Here is an 8,311-nt window from a genome sequence, read left to right on the forward strand (position 1 = left end):
TCTGTTCCCCCGTAGTATTATTTGCGTAATTTCGATATCTGGCGGGTACTTGGACGATACTATCTGTGCTAGATTCATACATATAAGAGTTTTTACGGAAGCAAAGGAGATTGAAGTGGAGCGAATAGCTTTCGTTATCATTGCGAGTAGCTTGGACGAGGAGTGGTAGCAGCTTTGGAGCAATAAGAAGAAGGGCGTTTGAGCGAATTTGGATTATCAAAAGGAGAGTTTCATCACAACAGAATTGTTATGTCAGTGTTTATTGTATTGAGGTTTGAAAGCATCCATAAAAATTTGAGTGTCAAAGCTTACGAAGTAATAACAAAGAAAAAGACAAGAGCAACGTCGAGAATAGCTACACTTATAAACTTCTGTGCAGATCCTGCAATTTCAGTGCCAATCTTTTTTACCCTGTTATGAAAGCGCACATCCCCTACCCCTTCCGGACCCTTTCGCTGCACCCTGATTATACATCCACGCATTAATGGCCTCATCGAATCGCACGTAATCTTGCCGAGCCACTCAATTTTTTTAGCGCCTGCAGTGAAACTGCGCATATCAATCGCACTCCAAGCTTGGCTCAAGACAGCCAAGACTATTCTCAGGATCCCATCAGCAAAAGCATGGCCTTGAAAATCTGTATACCCAATTGGCATCAATGACAACATAATTGGCTAAAGTAAGATCTTTGAGCTCTGTGCTTGTTGCTTAGTGCTTTCGCATTGGTAGATCACTGGAGGTGTATCCGTGCCAGATTTTCCGTGGTTCAATCACACTGCCACCGCGAAATTGTGATTGGGAGCCGTTCTTGTTAAGAGTCCTGGCATGATGGAACGCGAGAAGACGTTTCAAGGTGTTTTTTTTTTTTTCAGCACAAATTTTTTCAGCACCATTGCTGTGCCGCCCTTAGTAGGCACCCCCTCCCTCCTGCTTTGATGAAATCATTTGATGGAATTTAGAGCACAAGCCTTTTAACTTAATTACTCATCAAAAATTCTCATCATGTTACTCATCAAAATCGCATTCCATTTTCCTAGATGCCGTCGCAATGTTACCGTTTTCATCAGCTAGGCTTTGTGTTGTGGCATTGAAGTCAGAACCTTATTATTAGCTAGCAAGTTATTAAGGGGAGATGCTACTCGGAAAATGATTTTCTTTATTAGGAGTCTGAATTTAACACAAATTGCCAAGCTAAGAGTTTTTTTTTCCTCTTTTCAAATTATGTCATTTATTTCCATGTAGCTTGTTTGGTTTTATTTCTACAGCTCAGATACTGCAAAATTATGGCTATTGTTATGCAAGAATTCTGACCTATAAAACTGAGATAAAGCATGCAGATTGGAACTGTAGAGTGCAGAAAACTGTACAAGTTTCATGTGTAAAAAGGTAAAATACAATAATAACAGAAAAATCTACCATGGCTCTAGTTGCCAAGGGCTTTCAATGTTATGTAATATTTTGAAAAACATAACTAAGCAGGATTGGAAATAAAAATGGATACTTGCACTCTACGGGTCTTTATTTCCGACAATTCTAAGTATACTAACTAGTGTGCATAAGCAGCAGAGATCGCACAAAACTGCATAAGGAGAAAAATGCATTTGAAAGTTTGAAACATTTTTTTTACAATAGAGCTGTCAGAAAGGCATAATTAGTTATAATTATAATAGTTATAAAGTTATAATAGTCAGTTATTAGAACTGTCCTGCCGCATAGGTTGTGCCTTCACAGTCCTTGCGAGCACACTCTTCAAGCCGTGCCCTTTTTCACTCCACGACGATGGTGGGCCCTTGCTTCTGCTGTCTAATGCCCAGACATGCTCTTGATGCACTTCGCATTCTCTTGATGTGTTTCGATGGAGCACAATCTCTACAGTTTGCTCATTCCCGATGGCAACAGCGCATGCAGCCATTACCGCCTTCACATTTACGGCGAAACTACCTCGGGAGCTCACCTTGTCGTACCGCTGGCTCGCCCAGCTGCTGCCGTTCGCCGTAACACGCGGCGACGTATAAGAGCACGAAAGTACAGTCGCTAAGCATTCGTCGTTTTCACAATGAAGTTTGAGGAGCGACGAAAGCCCCTTGCACTTTTCTGCCGGCTCCCGAACTGCAAGTTGTTTATTACCACAAACGTGGCACGCCGCACCTGCCACAAGTGCTACCAGCAAGAGTGTGTCGCACAACACTGTCGTCGCACAAACCTCACCGCACGGTCCTTTGTCTTCATCGAAGAAGCCGATCTTTTTTTCCACGGCACTCACGAAAGAAAGCGCAGCGCCGATCCTTTCATCGCAGCCACTGTCGCTCGCGCACGTGTCGATGACGCCGCTAAGCCTAGCACACGTAGGCTGGTTCTTTCATCGCTGTCCGACGCTATTTGCACCGCTTTCCTTTGAACTTGTGCCTCGTTCAAAACTTCTGTGGTCTCTCGTTGAATGCTTTCAGACTTGTCATCGCGGAAACATGCAGAGACGCGCAAATAAGCAGACGGACCAAATGTCGATAGCAGTCACCGCACGGCCGACACTGACTCGGTAGCCAATGGCGATGCGGCTGACAGTGCCGCGCAATTCAAACTGCTCAAACCACGTGGTAAAAAGGCTTTTTTGATTTTTTAGTATTTTCTTGCTAGCGTACGAAACTGGCGGTTGTCGGAGCTGCCAGAAGAAGGCCGAACGCAACTTTCACAGTCGGTCGCTACACCGGGCAGCGCTGCAGCATTAGCAGCATGAACTCAAAGGTAGCCAATATTATCAGAAATTCACAAAATTTAGAGCCACCGCGACACCTTTATACGCATTATTTTGCTTTTTGCCTGTTTGACGTTCGTTCTGGAAGTTTCACAGATGATAGAAGGGTTGAGGATTACAATCTCCCACTCGCATCTCCCCTTAATAGCATGTTTGCATGGCACAAAGGCACCTATTTTGCGCTGCATGTCGTTAAGAGTTCTTCAAGACCGTCTTGTTCCTCAATGCCAGGGTTTTTTCAACACTTGAACAAGGGCTTCCCAAAAACCCAAGACTTAGAAGAACCGGCCTACAGCCAAGTGTCTTGAAGTTTCCAAGTACAGTAAGATATCAGTAGAATGAACCCTAAATTAACGAACTTTTCATAATAACGAACTTTTAAAAATCCTGTGCCAGCTGCTAATAGTTTCAATGTAAAATTATTTCACTACGTACTTCAGAATACCAAACTTTAGAGAATAACGAATGTTAATTCCGTTTGGCGTTATACTAACAACACCTCAGTACTACGAAATCATTTTCTGAAATCCGTCGTCACTACCGGAGCGGTACGTAAGCAGACGACACAGCTAACAGACACCTCGCTTCTTGGAAGACACGAGATGGTGCGGAGAGAAAAAAAAACTACAAAAGGACGAATTTTATTTTTTTTTTGTTGAAACGCTGACGCTGCAGGTTTACAAGCACAGAGGCGAGGTCAACAGAGAAGGGCAAGGTCAGCCAGGTCACGGGAGGGCAAGGTCTGCGAGGCAGAGTGAGAGTTGCGGAGCTGGAAGCATAGGCACTGAAAATCTGAGACAGCGAAGGAGCAGGAAATGAAACGAGAGAATATTTCTTTTTTAGCTCTTTCTTTTCTTCGGAATGAAGAGGCGATATGAGCCGCGACGCTTCGGTTTTTTTTATCTTTGTCACTTCTACATGTGCTCCAGGAGGCCTTGATTGTCAGTGGTGTTGATCTTCTTTAGGTGATTACTTATCGCATCCACAAAGCAAGCCTGTTCGCGCTGCAGTGGTACTACAAATGAGTTCATCTCTACTTACGACGAACAAGCGGAAACAGTTTTGGCTAAACGAGAAAGGGGTTACTCTTCGGCAACTAGAAAGCAAAAAGGCTGTTGTGGCCAGAGAACTTTGGGTGCAAGCGTCAAAAAAACAAAAGTTTGAATATTAACCGTGCATTTTTTGGTGTTTTTTCTGCAGTTTTTTCTAGCAAAAACGAGTTAAAGGACCCACCTTTGTAAAGGTAAGTCATTTTGGTCAGTGGAAAATAAGTATTTATAGTTAATTTTTGGGCTTTCATATAACGACTTTAAAATGAACAAAATACCACGGCCCATAGAAGTTCGTTATACCGATATTTTACTGTACCACACTACTAACGCACAGAATAATGTCTGGCTCACCATCGAGGCCCATGCGAGGCACAGGCTCATTTGTACAGTCCTTGGCCATGTGGACTTCCTGCTGGCACTTGAAGCAACCCTTGGGCCTCTCAGCCCCGTCACCGGAGGAGTTTTCCCCTCGTCCCCAACAAGCGTTCACGTTCGGGCAGTCCCGGCTCAGGTTGCCGTCTTTCCCACAGTGACAGCAGCCTGAGAAACGGGAAATGTGCCATGCTCTTACTGCAAGTGGCAACACCTACATAAGCAAGGCACAGCGTTTACCAAGAGATTGTCTGCGGAATGTGTACAGCCGATTTACGAGGAAGTTGCTAATATCTTTACAAGCAAAAATTTTAATATCCAGCGATAAAAACATTGGATGCAATTTTCTAAAAAGTGAATGACGAGTAATTAATACACGTTTTGCATTAAGGGCAGATAGGGGTTATAGAAACTTTCTATTAATAGTGTAAACTGAAACAGTTGCTATTCAGCATTTATAAAGGAAATTTTAATTATCACAAATTGCAGACAAACATTAAAAACTGCTCTGTCAGTGTGTGAGCTATTTATCAGGGTACATAATAAAACAAATATTAGAAATTAGATGAGTGGTTGCAGAAATATCACTAAACAAAACATCCTCACTGGCCAAAAAAGTCATTCTGAGAAAACGGACTAAAGTTTCGAACACCTATTTTGGTCTAAAATGACCTCGCAAAGTCCCTAGAAATGTTCTTTAGAACTTTTTTTTTTCACTTTTTCTGCTTGTGTCGCAGCTGTTCTTGAGCCTTTTTCACACAGAAAGTCTTTCTCCGCTGCCCGTTGGTTGCCGGCATAGCGCCGTCAGTTGCCGTCATAGTGCCGAGCTGTGATTGCACAACAACATGTTTGCTATCCCCCGTGGCTAACTCCTCGCACCTCAAAAAACCTGTTGGCAAATGCACAGTCAACAACCCAGTCGCACTGTTCGGGGTCGTAATCAGCGCAGTTAGCGAGCACAACACACCAGGTGCACTTGAGCACGAAACACTAACACCAGCCTCACTTGTGACGACCAAGCGTTGTGCCGATTCTCGATGTCAAGAAGCATCAATGCAGTCATTTGAGGACACGAAAAAAAAAGCTGCTCAGCATGCGTTGGCGCATAAAGGAGCCTCACTACACATACGAGCTTCATCGGACGTTTCTTGAACAGAGCAATCAGGGTCTTGTGAGCACAGGACGCATGCATGAGAACCAAGGGGAATGATGGCAATTAAGAAAACAACGCATGCCATAAGAGCATCGGCGCTTGCAAGGCCGGCGCCGGAGAAGACGGCGAACCGGGAAAACAGATGAGTCATCGATGGCAGCAGCCAATAGGAGCTGCGTGATCGCCCACTCCCACGAAAGGCCCGCGCTTCCTCAAATCGTGGCTTCACAGCAGAGCCACCGAAGACTTCAAAACTTCGAGAGCCCTCCCCCAAACATGAGCGATTCCAGCGTGGTCACGCTGCCGCTGCTGCCGCCGTGAGTGGCGAAGAGAGAAGAAAAAAGCAAGAATTCACGAGGGAAACAAAACCAGGATGGTGGCACTGGGCCGCGTGGTCATATCTTCAACTGGCAACCAATGACGGTGCAGTTCCGCCACTGCAAGCGTGTACACTGCAGGCACTCCCAGCACAATAGTGGAATTTTAATGCTTCTACAAACTGCATAGAGCGCCTCTACGCACAGGACCTCTGCGCTGTCTTCAGCAACGCTATCGGCATCGCGCGCAACAACTAAGACAAATAGAGAACTAGTGAAAAAAGAAAATGTAGAGGAGGAAATGATCGTAAAGATAGCATGAAAGTCAAAGAGCAGTGCAGAAGACGCAGGCTGATGCGAACGTACCTGTTGCTACGCAGCAGCCGATGGAGGACACGCTTTCTTTATCAATATACGATACATTACTCTAGCCAATCTGAGCCACATTGCTTCGCGGAAAAATGCAAATAGCATCTCAACCCTTTTGCAAGCCTGAAAACAAGAGAGAAAATTCACGCTCAAAACGTTAAGATGGCGCAGGTCAACCGCGTGGTCCGCGAATAACGCAGGCACCAAATTTGGATTGGTTACAACATTTTTCACAAGTATTGGAAAAAAATAGCTTTTTCCACGTTGCGGTTGAATTAGGTGCTGGTAATTAGAGAATAGGTAGTTTTGCTAAACTATAAGGTGCTGTTCAACTGTTTTAAAGAGTACAGAATACAAGTACAAAATCAATATCCAAAATAATGTTTAGGCAACATTGAGTTTGATGTAGCTAGTATTTACTAGAATATCAAGGGCACAATTAAAAAAAAGGAGCTCCTTACACCCTGTCAAGGTCATTCAGGAACAATAAAAGTGTACAGAAATCTAGGGAGCAATTTAAAGAGCTTTTCGAGAAAACAGGCCCAGAAAGTTCCTCGCCTCCCCACACGATTGCGTCAATAGCGAGCACTGCTTCATCCACAGCAGTTGTAGCAAACTTTGACCAGAGGTCAGACTATTGCATGAATGCTGTCCCTCAACAGTTTTAGTACCGTGGTTGGTAGCCAATCACGAGCAGAGTTGGGTGAAAAGATGCTTTTCAGCCAGATGCTAGAGGCCAATAAAAGCCTAGATCAGATTAGGTTCGATATCTTAATGTGACTTGATAAATCACGGAAATATTGTTTTCAAGGAGAATTTCCTGCCAATGTGGGAGACTTGGCAAGTGTACCAGATGAGCACACTCACCCTTCTTGGGTCTGTTGTCGCTGGAACTTGTTGGGCAATCCCGACTCATGTGGCCCTCCTGGCCACATTTCAAGCACCCTGAAAGACGCACCACAGAACCAACGCTGTCTGTAGGTTACTATTGCACCCCGTTGCCTCCAAGGTAAGGTTAGTTACGTGCCAAGTGGGAGGCACACTGTAGTGCAGGGCTCCAGAAATTTCAGCTGCCTAAATATTTTTACTACCATGCAGTTATATCCCAAACTTCCAAAAAGCCTCCATATGATTATGAGAGATGCTGTAGTAGAGGGCTCCTGAAATTTCGACCACTTGGGGGCTCTTTCATGTGTGCACAAACATGAGCACACGTATCTCAAGCATTTTTGCTTCCATCAAAAATGCAACCGCCGCAACCAGAATTCAATCTCGCAACCTGCAGGTCAGCAGCAGAGTGCCTTAGCCACTAGACCACAGTGGCGGGTCTACGAAAGTATACATGCTAAACTAGCCTTTCAGTTACGAGCCAGCTGCATCAATTGCGTGGTGTCCTACACATGCCAGGCAAAATAGACCTTGAAAAGAACACTCACCTTTTCCTCCACCTCCACCCGAGGAATCAGAGTTTGGGCAGTCTCTGCTCTTGTGGCCCTCCTTCTGACCACACTTGAAGCCACCTGCACATCGAGACAAAACCAGCAGCCACTGAGACAAGCTGCACGACTAAGATTCCCTAGTTACCAGAAATGGCAAGGAAGTAGAATCTCTGCTATAGTTATCTCGAGGACAAGCAAACTCCTTCGAATCCATATTGTAACCGTGCAAAAACACGAAAGGCGAGAAAAGGAATGACAAGTGCAGTATACTATATTTAGATATCCAAAATGTCACATTGCCAAAGAAACTTGTAAAATCAATTTTAAAGCTTGGATAAGATTTGGTTTGGTTGGATTTGTCAAAGTTCAGGTAAGGCACAAATTTCTCTATCTAGGTGATTTTCCTGGCAACTGCACAAGTTTAAGAAATTGGTCGAAGTCCAGGAATTTGGGGCATTAAAGGGTGTGTGAGAGCAACGCAAGTTTAACTTGCAACATAATGAATGCCGATCAAGGGGAGACGTGGCAATGAAAATCATCTTTGTTGTTTATCAAGCCAAAAGGATGAAATTCGGCATGCAGATTCATTTGTTGTACTGATATAAACAATCAGTTTTGAGCTATCTGATTTAACTTTAGTTACAAAACTTGATAAACTCAGTGTCATTCCAAAATTATTTGCTAATTAGACACAAGTTCGTCAAAATGTTTACACAAGAGTATTCACAAGAGTATATTTTGTGCCGTAATGCTATTGGTTTATTATTATTTAAGCACACGAAATTCTATTTGAAATGCCCTGCACAAATTGTTTTATTAACAACTTTTACAAAAAGCCAGTGTGGTACCTAATCAGA

This window comes from Rhipicephalus microplus, chromosome X, assembly GCF_043290135.1.
Source record: "Rhipicephalus microplus isolate Deutch F79 chromosome X, USDA_Rmic, whole genome shotgun sequence".
Taxonomy (NCBI): domain Eukaryota; kingdom Metazoa; phylum Arthropoda; class Arachnida; order Ixodida; family Ixodidae; genus Rhipicephalus; species Rhipicephalus microplus.